This window comes from Triturus cristatus, chromosome 2_1, assembly GCF_964204655.1.
Source record: "Triturus cristatus chromosome 2_1, aTriCri1.1, whole genome shotgun sequence".
NCBI lineage: Eukaryota > Metazoa > Chordata > Amphibia > Caudata > Salamandridae > Triturus > Triturus cristatus.
The window spans coordinates 379,343,750-379,365,408 of record NC_140581.1 but is presented as its reverse complement, the minus strand read 5'-3'; positions in this window follow the sequence as shown (position 1 = coordinate 379,365,408).

Here is a 21,659-nt window from a genome sequence, read left to right as displayed (position 1 = left end):
GCTGGACTGTTCCCATGAGGCACAGGGTCAAGACTGATTTGCATATAGCTGGGTTCAAACTGAAGTACCGGGTTTTTAGAACCCAGCGGTGCAGGGGAACACACCCTAAGACTTCGGATTCTTCCTGTTTCAGACCCACAGAAACACAGAGTCTTCTAGGTGAAATCAAAGAACGTCTTTATTGGCTGCAGACCAATCACAGATATCCGAGAAGTACAACACGATGTATGTTCTCAGGAGACTGCTCCCGAACCAAAAACCAGTCTTTACTTATATACACAAAATTACGCTTTGGGGGCAACACCGCCCCTGTTTTACAAGTGGTTATTCACATATTTTAGTTTCAAAGGAACAGCAGAGCCATAATGACAATCCCACATTTCAGTTCATTAAGCATGTAGTCATTGTACCCCGCAAGGCTTCGAACCCTCATCAGATAACAGCAGACCCCAATAAAACGGGCACCTCCTGCTCGTAAAACAAGCCATAAAGTCGGAAACAGAGTCAGGTGTGAAAACAGCTTAGTCAGGGATCGTGTGCGAACAGGGGCTTTATGATGGGTCGAGCCCTGATGCTAATCACATTAGGCCGCGAGGAAAGGAACCGGCCGGACAGGATTGACCTCGGGCAGCGGAGTCAGTTTGCACAGGTCATAGAGAAGTCACAGAAGGTGTACGTGTCTTTCAGGCCTAGGCATGGCCTTAGTGCGCAGCCTATGTGAGGGCAACCACAAAATGGCTACTGTACTAAATGGAACCTAAAGGGTACGATATGTGGCATCGTATGCACGGTGAATTCATCAGTGAAACATGACGAAAACACTCATACATACCGCGTTGCTCATTTGCGGTTCGCTGATACCAAACTTGGCATGGTGGGACCATGCCACCTACACGGTTCCGATTTTTACAGTACCACAAAACTGGAATGGCATGGTGAGGAAAAAAACGATGGATTTAGGCCCAGATCTCTGTACTGGGGTGAATGTATGACATTGTTCTGCATTCTGTCCATCAACTGTTGTTTTTGCATTTGTCACCCAGAGTGGGACGGGTATGCTCAGACGTGGGTCCCATGCTCTCCATGCCACTGGAATCAAGCTATACTGGCTGAAGAGGGGTGAAACCGGTCCTAGGATGCGTGTTTCCAGTCCAGGGAGGACCAGGCTTGTCAGTTCAGGCTGGACTGTTCCCATGAGGCACAGGGTCAAGACTGATTTGCATATGGCTGGGTTCAAACTGGAATGGCATGGTGAGCAAAAAAAAGATGGATTTAGGCCCAGATCTCTGTACTGGGATGAATGTATGACATTGTTCTGTATTTTGTCCATCAACTGTTGTTTTTGTATTTGTCACCCCGAGTGGCTGGACTGTTCCCATGAGGCACAGGGTCAAGACTGATTTGCATATAGCTGGGTTCAAACTGGAATGGCATGGTGAGGAAAAAAACTATGGATTTAGGCCCAGATCTCTGTACTGGGGTGAATGTATGACATTGTTCTGCATTACGTCCATCAACTGTTGTTTTTGCATTTGTCACCCAGAGTGGGACGGGTATGCCCAGATGTGGGTCCCGTGCACTCCATGCCACTGGAATCAAGCTATCCTGGCTGAAGAGGGGTGAAACCCCGAAACCGGTCCTAGAGTACTTGTTTCCAGTCCAGGGAGGACCTGGCTTGGCAGTGCGGGCTGGACTGTTCCCATGAGGCAAAGGGTCAAGACTGATTTGCATATGTCTGGGTTCAAACTGGAATGGCATGGCGAGCAAAAAAAATATGGATTTAGGCCCAGATCTCTGTACTGGGGTGAATATATGATATTGTTCCGCAGTCTGTCCATCAACTGTTGTTTTTGCATTTGTCACCCCGAGTGGGACGGGTATGCCCAGACACGGGCCCCGTGCTCTCTATGCCACTGGAATCAAGCTATCCTGGCTGAAGAGGGGTGAAACCCCGAAACCAGTCCAAGGATGCTTGTTTCCAGTCCAGGGAGGACCTGGCTTGGCAGTTCGGGCTGGACTGTTCCCATGAGGCACAGGGTCAAGACTGAGTTCCATATGGCTGGGTTAAAACTGGAATGGCATGGTGAGCAAAAAAACAATGGATTTAGGCCCAGATCTCTGTACTGGGGTGAATGTATGACATTGTTCTGCATTGTATCCATCAACTGTTGTTTTTGTATTTGTAAGGTAAGCCTGACTGCTTTTGTGCCAAGCTACCAGAGGATTAAGCACGGGTTATTGAGGGGTTTTCTTGTGTTTCTCCTTGACAAGAATTGTGGTTGCAGCTTGAGTAGGCTTTCACCCAATTTCCTACAGCGGGCTCCACCATCTGATTGTGGCAAGACAAGAGGACATAGCTTTGGTTGTAGTTTTATCTGACAGTCCAAAATCAGTTACATGTAATCAGCATACATGTCAAGTTTAAAGCCAACATGTTTTAGTAAGTTAGCCAGGGGTGAGAGGTAGATGTTACAAAAGTAGTGGAAAGAACAAAAACTTCTGTTGAACACTGTGATCATGGGCTTTGGTTTGGAACTGAACAGAGGCCGGGAGACTGCTTGCCTCTCCTCTCTCAGAAAATAATCTAGCCGTTGCTTGACTAATCCAGTGATGCCAACTTCCTCTAGTCTTTCAAGGAGTATGAGATGGTTAATCTTGTTGAATGCTGCTGAAAGATCTCATGGTGCCAGGACTCCAACACCTGTGCCATTCCCTAGACTCCTGAACTCATTCAAGATTGAGGTGACAGCAAGTGTCCTGCTCTCCTTCATAGAAGCCATTGATCCACATTGACCCGCGCAGTGGGCGTGCACAGCCTTTGGGCGCTAGTTCCAACACTTGGCCCAGGGCCAGGCAGATCCCTTTCCCAGAGAAAAAGACTATCTCACTGCTAATAAGTGACACAATGTGCTGGATGTCCTAGCTTGGAATGCAACCAAGATTGTGCATAAGGAAACTGTCTGCTGGAAGTCCAATCTCTCCTGCTACTTTCCAAGAATATTTAATATATACATTTGCACTGCTGCCTGGCTGCCTCTCCATGTACTAATTCATTACCAACAGTGTTAAAGCAACTAAAGTCACATACACTTCTTTTAAAATTATGAATGAGAGAGCCATTGGGGTGGGCGAGTGTTTACAAAATTGTGCTTTCGAGCAGTGTTGCTGAATATGTCACCAGCTCCTTCAATGGTTTTGAAATTTCTATAGTAAGTGGTGTTATCCCAAGGAAGCTTTAGCACCTTTTGTGAAAAATTCTGCATCTGGGATGCTTATTTGCAGCCACCTGGCAGAGATGAACCAGTCTTAGTGTTAGTTCGTCTTTCGAAATCACACATATATTGTGAATTTTAGTTAATCACAAATAACCGAGACCTTAAGACCGGTCTGCCAGTATACTCTGAGTCCTACCAGCTTTGTGCAAGCACAGGCTAAAATCTGCCTTATTCAAGAAACTCTAACAATGTAGATTTTCCTAATAACTTATGACGGAATTGTCTACATTTTATTAAAGACACGGAGGCGAGTATTATGCTTTTATAAACAGCAGCCAAGATAAACACATACAAAATTACAGTTCCCAACAGGCCAAGCAAAATATTGGCCAATGGAAAACAAAAGCATGAACAGTAACAACCAATGAATGCTAATCCTTGGAGATAACGTAGGGTCAGACTGCGAACAGCCCTCTTTTCTTCAGTGAGCAGGTTAAGAAGAGTTCATAACGAGAGGAATAATAGCAAAGACAATGCATAAAGCCAAAGTCCAAGTAAACAAATCTTGAGCGAAGTCCGTCAAGGCAATCCTGGAAAAGTTAGCAATAATAGGAACCGCAGAACCAGAGGGTACGTCATCAAACGTAACACCATCCCAACGAAGACACTGGAGAGTATCATGAGGAAGCTGGCGGCAAAGCTTGGAGTCCCTGCAGGGAGGGAAACAAACACAAGTTAGAAGTGTTGAGGCGGGATAATACACGCCTCCATGTCTTCAATAAAATTAAGAATTTCCGTCATAAGTTATTAGGAAAATCTACATTTTATGGCAAGACTGGAGGCTCATATTATGCTTGTTCAAAGCATATCAATTACAGAAGAAACAGCAGAAATCACAGGTTTACAGTAAAACATACGAAAAACTTTGTCATTGGACCAATCCGCTGATCTCAGACTGTCCTCCAACCTGGAGCTTGCCCAAAAAGCTTTGGAAGCCATGGCCCCCTGGCAGAATGAGCCCCAAAGACAGAAACGTCAATGCCAGCAAGCGACATGACCCAACGAACCCAGCGGGCAAGTGTAGCAGAAGAAACAGGGTTGTGGGGTTTACAGAAAGAAATGAGAAGCTGGGAATGGGAGGACGTTCTGAGATCAAAGGTACGTTGCTCATAAACTTTGAGGCATAGACCTACACACAGTTTAGGCTGATTAGGAAAATAAGGATAAAAACAGAATTCAGATTAATCTTGGTACATTTGTTGATATGAAACAGCACACCCGAAGGAGTAAATTGACGAGAGGACACATCCACGGCTTTGACATCAGGCACTCGTTTAATAGAAACCAGACATAAGAGCATGGTAAGTTTAGCTGAAAGCATTTTAAAGGAAAGATCGGCATTATCCGGCCAGTCTACAAAGAGCTTAAGAACTAAGTTCACATCCCATAATCTTGAATATTTAGGTAGGGGGGTTTGGAAAACTTAACACCTTTCAGGAGGCGACAGATAAGAGGATGCTCACCAACTGGTTTGCCATTGATAGGGGAATGATGGAGGGAAATAGCAGATCTATACAGATTGACTGTTCTATAAGACTTACCTGAGCGGGCCTCAGAAGCCAGAAAATTTACAATGTACGTTAAATGGGCTGAAAAGGGATCAACACTTTTTCCCAGACACCAGCTTGCCCATAAAGACCAAGCCGATTTGTAGGCCTTGGTCGTTCCTGGGGCCCAGGCTTTGCTGATAAAGAGAGAAGCCTCTTGCGAAATGACATTGTCAGGTTGACTCGACCCGAGACCTTCCATGCGGACAGGGTCAGAGAGTTGTCTAGAATCAGAGGATGAGGTTGTCCCAAGGGATTCAAGAGAAGATTGGTGAAGGAGGGAAGGAGGGCCGGGAAATCCATCGCCATCTGTAGCAGAGGTGGGAACCAGACCTGGGATTGCCAGAAGGGGACCACCAGGACCAACGAGGCTCGTTGACGGGATGCGTGAGCTAACACTCTGCTGATCATGTGGAAAGGCATAATGGAGATGAGAGGACCAGTCTTGTAGAAAGGCGTCTGTCGCAAGGGCCGAAGGATCTGGCCGCCAGCTGTAAAACTGTGGGAGCTGAGAATTGAGACGAGATGCAAAGAGGTCTATATGCAAAGGGCGCCACTTTTAAAGGAGAGAGTGAAAAACAGATGGTAGAAGCTTCCAATCACTAGAATCTCGTGGAAAACGAGAATGCCAGTCGGCTATGGAGTTGAGAGAGCCTGGAAGGTATTCCGCTTTGACAGAAATCTTGTTGAGGAGGCAAAACTCCCACAGACACTCTGCTAACTCCGCCAGGGATTTGGACTTGGTGCCACCGAGATGGTTGATGTAACGCCCCGCAGAAACATTGTCCATGCGAAGAAGGATAGAACAACACACTTTGTTTTTGGCGAGGCTTCTGATTGCAAAGGAGCCTGCAAGCATCTCTAAACAATTTATGTGCAATCTCGACTCCTCTAGAAACCAAGTACCTCCAGTCGATATCGTGCCACACCGGGCGCCCCAACCTGTCAAGCCTGCATCGGATTCTAACACAAGATCTGGGACTGAGGCGAACATTGTCCTTCCGTTCCAGGCATCTAAATGGTCTATCCACCATTGAAGTTTCAACCGGGACTCCTGATCTAAAGAAATGAGATCAGAATACGCTAGGCTTTAATGCAGATGTTGAATTTTTAAGCGCTGGAGGGCCCGATAATGGAGCGGAATAGAAGCAGAGAGAAGGCCAACGACTCTTGCAAGAGATCTGAAAGAAATGAAGCACTTGGGAACATTCTGACTTTATGGTGGAAACCTTTGATTGAGGGAGATGAAGAGAGGCAGTGGAGGAGTCCACCAGAAACCCTAGAAAGTCGATCTGTTGTGAAGGAACGAGCATAGATTTTTCGGGGTTGAGGAGAAAACCCAGATCGGAAAGAAGAGACTGAGTAATTTGTAATTGTGATAACTGAGATGGTTTGTCCATACTCATCAGAAGGATATTGTCGAGATAAATGATCAAACGGATCCCGAGGGACCTCAAGTATGTCACTACTGGTTTCATGATCTTGGTGAAACACCATGGGGCTGAAGATAGCCCGAAGGGGAGAGAACAAAAATGGTAAGACACTCCTAACCATTGAAACTGAAGGAACTTCCTGTGAGACTGGTTTATAGGAACTATATCAATCGTTTAGACGAAGGGAATCTCTGAGGTGAATGATGGTCTCCATCTTGAAGTGGCGATAGGCCACAAACTGGTTGAACCATTTTAGGTTTATGACGGGACGCATCTTTTTGTTTTTCTTTTAACCAGAAAGATGGAACTTAGAAAACCTGAAGGAGACACTTGAATTTCGCATTTTTGTAAAAGAGCCTGAACCTCTGAAGAGATGGGACTTGTCATTTCGTATGAGAAGGAAAGAGGAGGAGGAAAAGCTGTCTGGAAAGGAGGAGCGTAGAACTCTATAAGATAGCCTTGGATGGAGTTGAGTCTGCAGTCAGCAGTCAGAGATCGCCATTTTTGAAGCAAAAACCTTAGACGATCCCCAACAGGAGGAGGAACTGGATGACTTACCTTGTTGGAAATTGTTTCTGAAGTTTTTCTGGCCACGGAAACCTCTGCCCCTTTGTGGATAGAATTGGGGCTTGAACTCTTGGTAACTGTTGTTGGAGTTGAAGGAACCTCCGGAGCCTTGATTGTGAGCTGAACGGCCGGCAAAGTGACTCCTGCCTCTGCCGGCCCGTCCAAAAACACGTGGAGAAAATACCTTCTTAATAGATTGTTGGGCCTTATCGATGGAAGCAAAGGTAGAGACAAATTTACTAAGATCTTTAACTAGCGAATCTCCGAAAAGAAGACCATCAGCTTTGATACCAGGATCCAAAGAGGCCAAATTAGACAATTTGGGATCCAGCTTTATTAGGAGGCCCTTACAACGCTCATGAGTGATGGCAGAATTAGCATTGCCTAAAAGACAAAAGGCCAGTTGGACCCATAAAGAAATGTCCTGAGGATCCAGGTCTGTACCTTCCAGATGAGCGGATTCAGCCAAATCAAAAATACGGGCAAGAGGACCAACCACGTCCAACAATTTGTCTTCGATATAAAGCAATGGGGTAGCCCAGTCTAGTGCAGAACCTGGGGGTTATTAATATATGTGAAAAAGTGGTTCTGCCACTCTTAAAAATCTAAAGAACTTTTTTCAATTATGTATCTCCAAATGGATGAGAACAAAACTCTTATCTTATATTCAACAATATATATTTATCTGTTTTTTTGAAAAATCAGTGTAAACTTATTGCAATACATATATTTACATACACACAGAATAGTTCTTCTGAACTAACATTTAGGACTTATATGTGCACAAACATTGATATATTTACATGTCACAAAACATTCCACAAAATACATGGACATATACTACATAAAAAAAATTATATTTAAACACAGTGTGAAATTTTGAAAGAAGAAAAAAGAAATATCAGCCCAGTAGGTGATTAATCAAATTATTGGTTTGGTATCCTGGGTGATCGTCAACACTTGACAATAAAGCGTCGACGTTTCGACCCCTGAAAAAATGCGATATTATAACTGTCTTAGTGGGGTCCTCCTCGGGACTAACTGGAAAATCTGTGTGTAGCCTGTTAGGGAAAACAAATTGGGGGTGGGTACTTTAATATATTGCGTGGTTTGGATAGAAATCATAAAGTGGAGAGACCAAATGTCCCTGCTCACCGTTGTGGGGCTTCCACCCTGTCATCTATTCATGACACTGTAGTCTTAGTCACGTGCTGTTAGTGATCTGGTCACCCTTGCGTGGATCTTTCCCAAATTTGGAAAAGAAGGTCAGTAGCGGCTGGTCAATGGTGGGAGTACAAGAGACATTAGAGAGAAGAAACAGTTTAAGACATTCGGATTTAAGTTTAGACCTTACAGTTTTGTCCAGAGGCAAACGCAATCTGCCAGAAATATATTCAACAACATGTGCAATAGGAAACCATTCAGTAGAATTAGGATGGCGGATAGTTGAAGGATCAAACATGGGAGTACCTTCCACATCCAATATGGGTTCAGAGGAAAAAGGATCAGTTTTTGCTTTCTTAGGCGGAGGGGGATCAACGGCATCGTCACCAAATGCATCATCAGCGTAACCAAGATCGTCGTCTGTGTCCAAAATATGAGAAAGTACTAATTTCTCAGGCACCTCAGCGTGTTTGATTTGGATTTTTGTTTGGAGAAAGAAACAGAAATCGCCTCCTTAATAGGAGGCCTGGGAGGCATCAAGTCCTCAACCTTGTGAGAGGTAACCTCATCCAACCCACTCGACGCAGTAATAGAAACACTTTTGTTGCTGGTAGGTACCAACTTTCTTTTTCTGCTATCCCCCGCAGACTGGGAAAAAGATTTGGACATTAAAGACAATAGAGAATTCTCCATATCCTTTGAAAAACGCTTCATAGAAGCTTCAACCGCATGCTCCACAGAATTATTAATAAAGGTATTTAAATCAGCCTTAAATGCCTCCCCTTCCTCATTGTTAAAGTCAGAACTCTGTGAGCTTTCCAGCTCCATAATCACCCAATGTAGACCAAACCAGACACCAAGGGATTAATACTTTCTGGAATAGGCCCTGCCCCGTGGGTGTGTGAGGAGAGAGAAAAATAACCCAACGGGGAGCAGACAGCCCCTCCCGGAGGCTGAGTCAAGCCAAAGACGTGCAGGAAACAGACGCTCAGAGCAGAAGAGGAAGCGATCGAAGATGCAGCCCAAGCACATCGCTGGAGACGCTTGAAATGGCCGCGTGGAGAAGCCTGTGGAGAAAGCGGCAGAAGCGATAGGCAGCTCACAGCGTCAGATGCATGAAATGGCCGCCGCGTTTCGCGAGGGACCTGCAATGCGCTCTAAAGAAACAGAGCGGAAAGAGCGTGAAGGGGAATACAAACGCTCAGAACAGGCTCGCGCTTAGTAAATGCACAGCGCTAATGAAAGGCAATTATTAAAACAGCAATATCGAACCATATATCTTCATTAAATAAGAACATAAAGGAGAGAACATAAAAGGGTACTTATCTTGACTGCGAGCAGCAAGAAAACAGGGCTGTTCGCAGTCTGACCCTACGCTATCTCCAAGGATTAGCATTCATTGGTTGTTACTGTTCATGCTTTTGTTTCCCATTGGCCAATATTTTGCTTGGCCTGTTGGGAACTGTAGTTTTGTATCTGTTTATCTTGGCTGCTATTTATAAAAGCAAGATAAGAAAAGCATAATATGAGCCTCCGGTCTTGCCATAAAATTTCTATTTGAGCGATTTTACAAACAATTTTGTACATCAGGTCTGATGTGCAGTTCAATTCCAGTCTATGAGAAAATAATACTTTTTCCGTTTCTTGGAATGAGCTTCATAATTGAATTACTAGTATCCAGGAGACTAGCGTCTCTGTATTTAAGTGAGGTCAAAACAGAGCAAACCTACCCGAAAAGAGAAAAAATAAAACTGCACTACCCCAACCTTGTGACAGCCCCCATCATGTTTCGCCCTTATTTTTCTTTCCTAAACTTCCTCCCATGATAGAAGATAAAACAAAATCTATGTTAGCGAATTATGCAAATATAGAATTCTATGGTAAAAAAGAGGGTTACTAATGGCTTTAAGCAGGCGCTGCTTTCAGCCCTGCACCTGCTCCTGCACCACGTCACCATGACAGAAACACACCCACACACAGGGCTTTAAGTGGGGGGATCTGTGGGGGTCTGAGCACCTCAAGTTGCTTTTTGGGGCCCTGAAACGGGTCTCTAAGGGGCTCTATTTTCGGGCCTCAAAGGTCAAAGGTAGAGTGACCAGACGTCCCGGTTTGTGTTGGTGTTTCGGGTGAGCATGTGCGTGCACTGCTTAAGGCGTGACGTCATTGTAGCAGGAAGGGAAATCCTTTGAAGAGAGACACTTTCTCTCGTGATTTCCCCTCTCTTTGAACACGCAGCGCCACCTACGTCATCGTGCCAGTCATCGGCACAACAACAGCTGGTTAGAACCGGCACAACCCTGCTTTTACGGCCTGCAGCAAGATTTCTCTAGCAACCAGTGTGACCCTGCTCTGCCTTAAAGCAAGCGAGGGACCAGGGTCTACAACAGAATCCAGCAGCAGTGAAAAGGAAACTTACCTTCATGACGCCTCCTCAGCCCTACTAGCACCATTGGAACCCTGCCTCCGCATCAGAGCTGCCTCAGCCAGGATCCTTCTGAAGCCACACAAGACTTGCCCTCCCAGCCTGCAAGCCCGCAACATGAGTATTTTAATGGCCGTTTTTTTAATCCCCTTCCCCGCAGCTTTCTCATTCCGCCGCAAAGCGCCATTCATCTTTTTCAAAACACTCTCACTGCCAATGCTGACTTGTTCTGTTTATTTATTTATATATGCGGTGGTAAAGCACCCTCATAGAAAGCACTGCGTATGCGTAGAAAAGATTGAACAGCTCTCCGAAGGGAAATCAAGGCAAATATTGAGCGCCACTGGTTCCGCAGAATTCGAAAATATTGTTACAATTGAGAAATTTAGTTTTGCTTGTGGCTGCATTGAAAATGTTCAGGCACAATTCAGAAGTAAGTAGATATCTCAAGTCAATAGTAAAGCCGACCCAGACGGCCCCTCTGAGTTTCATTTTAATCTACTTTCACATTGCTCTGCTCTTCCTATGTTTACTAACACTGATGCAATTAAGTCCTGTGTGACACTCTACACCGGCGGTACTCATAGTACGGCCCGCGTGCCACTTGCGGCCGGCCAGACCTTCCCTTGCGGCCCCCATGGAAAACAACAGCAGTCAGGGACTCGGCGCCATTCCACTGTTGTAATTCCTCGGGGGCCGCATTTGCCGAGAAAAGGTCAAAGGGGCATGCGCAGACAAGTAGTGTCTCGCATGCTCACCTGCGGCCCCCTCCCTCCTCTGCCACTGTGAGGTCATAGGCTTGCATCACGGCAGGTGAGGCTTTTAAAAGAAGGCACGCAAGTTGCTGCCTTTCTTTATCTGCCTTTATTATTGCAAGTGGTTTTACATATTAATTTAAGTGAATGCGACTGACTGACAGCTGCTGACTGACAGAGAGAGAGACTGACTGAGAGAGAGAGACTGACTGAGAGAGAGAGAGACTGACAGAGAGAGAGAGACTGAGAGAGAGAGACTGACAGAGAGAGAGAGACTGACTGAGTGAGAGAGAGAGAGGGAGAGACTGATGAAATTGGGGTCAAAGTGTGTATGGAACTTATAGCCAGCTTCAGTGTGCTAGATGCAGGCAACTTACCTTCTGGTGATGAATGCATTCTTTATGGTGAAACAGATATCCAGAAACTGTGTTCAGAGTTTCAGCTGCCAGCAAGAGATACTATTCAAGCTTTTAGACTTTTCAAAGATTTTGGTGGAAAGAAAACCCCTGAAGCATTAAAAAAGTTAGTAGTTTGCATGGAAACCCTGCCAGCAAGTCATGCAGATTGCGAGAGAGGTTTCAGCGCAATGAACTTAATTGCTTGTCCAACAAGGGCCTCTCTTCTTGTAGAGACCATTTCTTCATGCTTCTGGGTATAACTCAGTGGTCCTCCATTTGAAGCATTTGACGCAAAGCTGTGTGTAAAGAGTTGGCTGGCAAAAGGTAGAAGGTCTGCTGAGGAAAATTGTTGTGAGAAACCCCAGCAAAATAGACACAGTGAATATCGTCAAGGGTTTTGGGAAATCCTGCAATAGACTTCTAAGTAATATAAACATTTTTACTTGTTTTTTAAAGTGTTTGGTATTTTATGGCTTATATTTAATAAATATACCTTTTTGCCTATTTTATTATCCTTTGCTGGATGCGACTTCATGATTTTCTTAAGCACACAATGCTAGTTATCTTGATTTAGACCACGCCCCTACTCGGATAGGCCACACCCCTTTAAGTAATTTGCCATGCCCCTTTTCGAGCACCCCCAGATTTTTTTTCCCACTTAAAGCCCTGCCCACACACCCGCTTTTCACATGCGGGCCTTTCAAATGGCAAGTAACTGTATACTATCTTTTACATCACAAGAGCTCCCTCCCAAAACGTCAATAAATATGGACTACAGTTTACATCAATTACACAACCAGCTTTAGTTGGCTTCCAGTTCCATGCACAACCAGTTTCATTTCACCATAGACAAAAGTGAATAAAAAGGTGAAAGGGTTTACCGTCTGCACAGTGAGGTTCAGTGCCTGCTCATCTTCAGACACATTTTGAACTTTAAGTGAAACAGTAAATCATGAGAAATAATCGTTACAGTCAGTATTTTGTGATAATACCTGTGCAGACGAAATGCCCCGGGCACGGAACCAACAGCATTAGCAAAAGATGAAGTGAGTGGCTATTACTGTACAAGCCTTTCATCTTCCGCTCCTGGTAATTGCTGGTACTCGCACCAAGCCAGGGCGAGCGTGTCTATCCCACGGACGCTTTGTAGTACCTCTAGGTGTGTGTGTTTCTCCAGTGAAGACTTTGGTTTCATTGCACTCTCGATCAGTCGGGGCTCTGGCAGTTTCCTGGTTTCCACGTGTGAACCGATCACCTGTTATAATGAGTTTAACTGCTGGGGAACTCCCAACGTCTGTGTGCAGCTCACTGACTGCAGCCTGCACACAGGCTCTGCCCTGCGTGGAGTGTGTTCAGTGTGAAGCAGACAGTTCAAGAGATACAAGGCAGTTTCTAACGCCTAGCCACTTTGTAGAAAATAATCAATGCGACCACATCTCACAAAGAAAACTGCTGCACAAAGGCGGCTTTGTTGTTTCTATGCTTGATCTTTAGGGCACCCGAAACTGACAGTTTTGCAAGTCACAAGAAATCGGTTCCTTTAGAGCTGTGATTATGAATTATGATTTTGAATGCTCTAAACATATTTGTCTCCAGTAACAGTCAAACATCTCACAGACTCCATTATACCCAGAGGAAGATAGAAGTCAGATCTTGTGACCTATATTTCCACTTTTTGCTCCTAAACAGGAGGCACGGTGTGCATACAGGTTCTTGCTTTTGGGGTGTATCCTGAAATACCATGGGCAATGCTAGCAGCGGCTCTGTTCTTGCAGGCGAGGCACCATAGGGCAGATTTACAAGCCCCTTGCGTCACTTTTGCGCCATTTTTAACATGGGGAAAAATGACGCAAAAGTGGCGCAAGCGGCTTGTAAATAAGCCCCCATGTTTTGAAGGAATCTTTTAATTCACTCAATTTTAGTTAGCGTAGTCTGCACGTGCACATTTTGTATGTACTTGGCTAGCAATTTTTACATAGACTAATATTGTAACTCACATTGTAATGGCGCCTCAATTGTGTTACCTTTGATTTCTGCAATTTATATTTTTCCAAAGCACAAGATTTGGAGTGTGTGAAAATAGCACACATTCCAGATTCTTTAACCAAATGTTGTCTCAAACTGTGAACAACTATGCTTTAACTTGTGTCTCAGTGGTTTACTGACAGAACAGTTTTCATACATTTGAGAGGAAGATGAGAATTGTCAATCATACATGTTAGCCGATCATTTTTGGTTACCTGCAAATACATATGTGGATTTCGAAGAAAAATATGGCAACGTCATGTCATGTATGGGGCATTTAATTCTATGCCCTTGGCAAAGCTACAGAGAATGATTGTTTTAATGTTTTTGTCTTCCTAAGTCCTGATGATTGATTGATTGAATATCTGTGCTGTTGATTAAGCAAAATCATTACGATTTTTCATAGGTAATATATATAAAATGTAGCATATTGATGATCTCCATTGCATACCGAAGCTGGAAAGGTGGTTAATTCATCTCTATATTAACATAAAAGGGATTCCTATAAGTTATGAAAGCAAATATGCATATAAAAACAGAATCATGTTATTTTACAGATGGCGTTGCTCCTAAATCGTACCTTGAAGGTGCAGCACAATTTACAGTTGTCCACTGAAAATCAGAAGTTTCTATCTTTTATTAAACGGTGCAGGGCAGGGTAGCCATCCATGCAGACTTTTTTCACTCCTTCTTTCACAGATATATGGGGCATATTCTCAAGAACGTGTGATAATTATCGCAAAATTAGCTCAACGCAACTCTGCATATCGCAGTTTATCACAGGAAAACAACACTGTGTTAACATAGTATTCTCAACACGGCGGCACCATGCGATAGTCCTTCGATAACGCTTCAAATGACCGCGTTAAAATCAACGCGATGCCGCAAAAATGCAGAGCACGAACGCGAAAAATGTTGCGATGACGTCAATCGCGGCACAAAAATCAGCGAAAACCACCCACAGGCCTGCAATTCCTACGCGTCAAGCGAGAAAATGCACTACAAAAGAAGAATAAAACATACAAACAAAAGACAAACAACAGCGAAGCACAATGGAGGTAGCTGGAGCAAGTACGGAAGACAACCAGAACCCCACAAGCCCCCCGGAGGACCAGCCTGGGACCTCGAGGTCAGGGAAGGGCAAGGACAAGAAGAGTAGGAAGAAACGGTTCAGTCCGCAGGAAAACAGGATCCTGATAACGGAGGTGATAGAACACCATCAACTACTGTTCGTCAACTCCACTGAGTCCCTGGCAACTAAAAATGGAATATGGCAGACCACCATCGGAGTGCTGAAGAGGGCAATGGAAGAGGTCAAGAGGTGCTGGAATGATATCAAGCGCAAAACCAAGCAGAGACTTGCAAACAACCGGAAGGCAGCAATGCAGACTGGAGGTGGGAGCCCAGCGCCACAGGAAGAGCTGGACGAGATGGAGGAAATGGTGTCCACAGTCATCAGTGGGGAGATGGTGGCAGGAGTTGGGGGACAGGACCCTGCTCAACATGACCGGACACAACAGCTATAGGGTGAGTAACGACCAGGGACTGGGGTATGGGGGAGATGGGCACAATGGCACACATTCACAATTAAGCATAGCACATCTGGGGACAAACCATGCCCCAGACCCACAACTCCCACAAAGACACCAATGCACCCAAGTACGCAACATCTCAGCACTGTATAAGCACAGACGTCAGAGGCACACCGCATTTAAGGGATAAGGGCCAGCTACATCAGAGCTGCAGGGGCGACCCCCAAAATGCGGCACACACACATTACATGCAGAACACATCAACATTGACAACGATGTGGTACAAACCACAACACATCTACAACAGAACAGAGGACACAACTGGTGTCACTTGTGTGCAGAAACTGGCCAATCACATTTGGCATAGCAGGGAAATGTGAGATGATGATTTACAAGTACAAACGCACATCCGTGATGTTGTCGAAATGTCCACTGTCCCGTATCATATAGGCAGCTCCCCAAAACACTCACAATGTACACTGTCATACAGTCTGAATGTAAACATGTACAATGTGTCAACACACATGTGAACACAATGTTAAACTGCATCTCCCCTTCACATTGCAGGGGGAAATCCAACACCTCCTGCAGAGCCGCCCGAACCTCTCTTCTCCGATGACGAAGAGGACCACCACACCTCCGATGCCCTCCAACAGCTTGCGGACAGCCTCCGCAGCCCACTTCCAGGAGCAGGGCAGCCCAGCTGCTATGAGTAGACCCCACCCCCTTTACAGAATACACAGCAGGCAGCACCCACCACCACGGACGCCTCCCATGACCCCCACGACTAACACATGTGTTTTGGAGTGCCAGGAGAAGCTGGCTGAACAGGTGCAGGTGGAGTTTGAACGCATGGCAGCCAAACTAGATATGCCATAAGTGGGTGTCTACGTCCCATCAGGAACCACTCACAGTCCCTAATGGACACCTACAGTCCGCTCCATGCTCTCCAACGAACCATGGCTGACATCGCCAGAATCCTGACTCTGAGACAAGAACGACTGTCTAGTCAGAGTGGCTCCAGTGAGCTCGCCCGGGAGTTGGGACTCATGTGGAGGCTTATGGAGAACATGGAGTGGACGCGGGCGGAAAGAGTGGCTGCCACGGCTGGACACCAGCGACAGATAGCTGGGTCCCTCAACAGCCAACACCTACGAAGACTCCACTGGCTCCCCGTGGAGAAAAGAGTCACCTTCAAAATCCTCGCTCACGCCTACAAATGCCTACACAACAATGAACCCAAATACCTCAATGACAGAATCAACTTCCACATACCCAAAAGAAACTTCCAATCTTCCAACTTCACACTGGCCGAAACCCTGCGCATCCACAGAGCCAGAGCAGGCGGAAGATCCTTCTCTCACTTCACAGCCATGACCTGGAACGAGCTACCGGCAGACATCAGACGCACCCCCTCCCTGAACACCTTCAGGAAGACTCTCAAGACTGACTCTTCACCTAAACAGATCTGCGGACCCCCCACCCCCCAGCACCTTGAGACCCTCATGGGTGAGTAGTGTGCTCACAATTCCCCTGATTGATGGATTGATTGATTGAGCGACAAACAGGGAGCTCTTAAAAGGTAAGTTTCTAGGAGGTGACTGGCATCCCTGTGGTCAAAAGTCCCAGAGTATTCTTCTGGGGAAACAGGCTGGCTGGAATGGGAACAGTGGTAACAAATGGTTAATTACAATTGGAGATTTTGGGCCTCATTTATGAGGAATTGGCATAGAGCAGCATCATAAGTCCTACGCCAAAATGAAAGGGCAGGGACAAACCGAATTTATGAAAGACAGTGCATTCCAGTCCTTTCCCCCCTGCGCTGGCACACAATTTGCTACCCAGCACCAACGTAGTCACCCTTGCACCATGGTGCCTCAGTTGAAGGCAGGGTTGTTTTTGTGCAGGAAGGGGCACCTTCCTGCATAAATACAATCTCTAGAGGCATTTTCCTCTTTCTATGTGAGCTCCAGAATGCATCACACATGGAAAGAGGAACAAACTAGGAGAAATAAAGCCATTTCTCCTCATTATGCCTGCTCTGGGGAGGCGTAAGGTATTGGCGCTGCCCCAGGTTTATGGAATTAAGTAAATCTGGGGCAGCGTCACAATCCATAGGTGTTACGTGAGAAAAACAACTGCAATGCCCATGGAAAGCCTCCTTGATGCAGAGTAAGGCAAGGCAGCAACTTGCACTGCTTTGTTTTCCTCCATATCTATGAGGCCATGCAAGGCCATGCAGAGTGGCTTTGAATCGCTTCATAGACACGATTGAGACGCTTACGAAACAGAAGCATCAAAAAAAGTGTCGCTCCGGTAGCGTAAGCCTCTCATAAATATGCCCCTTGGTATCAAAACTAGATATAGCCCACCATTTGAGGGCATCTGAGGCCCCAACTATAGCAGAATGGATCAGGGGGATGGATCGATGTGCTGTGGAGGAAGAATCAGTTTATAACCACAGAGGCGGCCCCTGGAACATAAAAAGATCATAAAAAGATATTACAGAAGTGGTGGGATCATGTGCAATCACCTGAGGTATTTCATATTATATTTCATGGAAATGTTCATTTGAGAAGTCTGTCGGTCCCGGCTTATGATCAGATATGTTTTATTTCGTATATTGATATATTTGTATATGTTTTTTACTGCAATCTCTTTTTATTATTATTTTATTAAGTATGTTTCTCCTAATGGGCAGTCCTTTACTGTTTTTTCACTACTAAAACCTGCATCTTACTCTACCACTAAATATCACTCCTAGTGTAGTACAAGCCTGGAATCCACCCACCGATCTGCCATCGCAAGTCATTCCTAACCTGACGCACTGTCCACCATGTCAGTACAGAGGCCCTCACAGCTCCGCTATGAAACTCTACCACGAGTTACAATCTGCAGCCCCCTCCTTTTCTCGTACCTACAGCTCTGTCAATACACCTTATTCTGGACCTGCAAATAATTAAGGGTCAGATTTAGAGTTTGGCAGATGGGTTCCTCTGTCACAAGTGAAACAGATATCTCGTCCACCGTATTACAAGTGCCATTGGATACAATGCACTTGTAAAACCGCGGACGTTTTAATCCTTCCGCTGAACTCTAGCTCAGGCCCTAAATGTGCATATGGCACTGTAGACTTCACTGGAATGCCAGGGGATGCTAACAAGCAATCGCTGACCGGTGCACAAGAATTGGCATATTCATTACTGGATTACCCCCTGTGTGGGCAGCACTTCCTTTCACAGCGGTGAGGGAATGGTTTTCACATCAGGAGTGAGTTAACATTACTAGGCTAATGGGATGTATTAGTACTATATCATTTGAGGAACTGAGCTAGTGCTAAGGAGAGCCTCTAATATCCTAAGAATTCTGGTATAAGTAATTGCATAAATAGTCACAGTAATTCGAAGTATCAGAACAGAAGTCTGTTTCTGCACTTTTAAATGACTACATCTTTAGGTCAATTGTGTAATTCCGGAATCTACAGCTATGCCATGATCAGGCCGCAGTGCTAGTTCCATGGATAAAAGGTTATGAAGTTTCATGTCCGGGGGACTGCATAAAGACTTGAATCTTAGACTACCAGTTTGTCTCCATCACATTTCTCACTTTCAGTGCAGATCGCGAGGGTCCTTTCATTGTAGGTCTACGTTTTACACCGGGAAAGCGCAACCTTCTCCATTTCAGATTAAGCCTGTGAGTCAGTGGGTATTAAGGTGCTATGCTCAGTCCCTCGTCCACCTTGGAGGTGGGGCCCTGAGGGCGGTGGGACTGAATGCAGCATCTCACTGCCCTGATGTGGATTTTCATCATTCAACTGATATCTGTTGATGATGATCATCCAGGCTGAAGCTCTTGTTATGGCACCAGGATACAGCTGAGGTAAATATTGAAGTAAGGCCTTGGTGAGGCACTACATGGCTGCACACAGGGCAACCATCGTGTATGGGCACCTGAGCTGGCGCTTGTGCTGTCCTTTTGTGATGTGATGTCACATGATATGGTCACAGCCTCCAGATCGCAGCTCCTCCTCCTTTGACCCGCCCTTTCCCATCTTGTCACAGCGTGGGATGACATCGCCCTATTATGTGACAAGGTTTGAAATGTCGGGAGCAGTTGTTGATGCTCTCTCTTTGAGCCATGCGGTCAACCATCGGAAGAGCTAGACCAGCAAGGCTGCTCTTTCCGCGTCATTATTTTGCATCATGTCACAGAGAAGCTTGCTCCCCAACCCACCCCCCTCTCGCCATGTGACAAGATCTCAAACAATGTCATCAGAGGCGAACAATGACCTTGGCTCCTACTCAGAGCTGCAGGAGTAGGACAGTAACTAGCGGCATGGCTACAAATGAATAGTTTTGTTATTGCTGCACAAATGTGGGCACCCCACATCTAATCCCATCATCACACTCATATCACTCGACGAATGTATGATGTTACACAGCGGGCAAATACCAGGCGGTAGGTTACAACATGGACGTTACATCGTCAGCGTTGTTACCACGCATGGCATTACATCGCAAGTCGTTTCTATGACTTGTGCTAGATGGCACGCTGGACTTAGGAATAGTATAAATTACTATTCCTACTCCAGTTAGCGCAACAGCAGGGAATGTGTTGGACTTAAAATCCAACACATTCCCTGGTGTTGCACGCCATCTAGCGCAAGTGGTTGAATCGACTTGCGATGTAATGCCATGCGTAGTAACAACGCGGACGATGTAACTTTCGCGTTGTTATCAACGCGCGTGGTACTGACAGCGTTGTAAACACTGTCTCCCTTCAAAGACAGGTAGTGGACTGCTCATCATATATGCATAGACCTGGAGGGCGATGCCATGGAATTAATTGGTTTATTTCATCCAGCACGATGAAATGTAATTGTGATATGAGCGAACACTATTACCATATAATCTTTTGTACTCAATTCTGGACTACATGCATATTTTAATAACAGAACACGCCTGTAATAAGCACATTATATTTCTGCTTTCAGGTAATAACTTATTACAGATGAGTAAGATGTATGATGATGCCTGTTAACCACACTGATACAAAGCAGGCAGCATTACGTTAACTCAGAGAGTGATAGAAATATGATAAATGGCCAGTCAAACACTTTGACTTTCTCTTCTTGCTGAAAATAGGCAACACAAAAATATACTCCCAAATCTTCATGCTACACAGATTGTGATATGGTCTAAGAGCCATTTCCATTACAAACTCTGAGAGAATGTGTGTGTCAATCTGCTGTCTCTGCACCACATGACAGTCACAGAGCAGTGTGTCCCAACTTTGGTCCAAAAATAAAATGATCATCATGGCCAATTACGTACAATATTGGTTGAAATGTTAAGAGTCATTCTGTACACATAACAGACGTACTTGAATGTGGCTTTATCAATCACCATGAGCATTGAGTGAACTTTTCTCTCTTTGTCTTTTCAGCAGACCAATGATATGGCCTGCAGTTATGGGTCATGACCCCATTCGTACATCCCTAGACAGAGCGCACCTACAACAATACACTGGGCAAGACCAGGGGCATTGTGAAGAGAACTTGAGGGGTACTTAAGTCTCGTTTCCGCTGTATGAACATGCCTGGGGGCCAATTACTATACTCCCCTCCTAAGGTTTATAAAATGATCCTGGTTTTTTGTATATTGTACAACATCTGTGTGTAGACAAATGTCCCCTGGGAGCAGGAAGCAGCTGAGGAGGATGAGGATGAAGATGAGGGCAGAGTGGTAAATGTAGGCACAATTGCTGGGACTCAGCGAAGGAACACCATTGTGCAGAACGTTTTCAATTAAGCATGATTCATTGTGATGGCCATACATCCATTACTTTTTTTTTCAAAAAGGGTGTAAAACTATAAATAAATGACTGAACACTTACTTTGCATAAACATTTTCATTTAACAGTCACTGTAAACATCAATACAGTCACATCAGTAATGCAGACAGATGGTACGATCCTCAAGTATGAGCATCATCTTGTATGACAATGTGGATATCATTTGCATAGGAGTGCAATATCCATGAACAAACAATGCCTACTATGCAGATACCTACATTAACGCAAGCACAATACAAACTGTAATACATATTATGTCAAGATATGCACATTTGACAATGTCTGTGGATTTTACAGCAATATATTGCCTGTCCTAGAGCCTCCGCCATGAGCGCAAGGACTCACACATATGCACACTGTTAACATGCACATGAGACACACCCCAAGTCTACAAGCATGTCAGCAAAGTTAATGCAAGTGAGCAAGAAAAGTGATTACTAGTATTTGTTACCTGTATTGCAACAATCAATACACTGTACCACACCCAAAGGGTTAGTTGCATCAATGAAAACAAACGCATTGCCAATTCCTCTAGCGAGGCATCGGACAAAAACAACACTTTAGTAGGAAACGTGACCATTTAGTAGTAAAGGTGATGATTTAGGGGGAACGTGACACTTTAGTAGTAAAGGTGGCACTTTAGTAGGAAACTTGATGCTTTAGTAGTATAGGTGACGCTTTAGTAGGA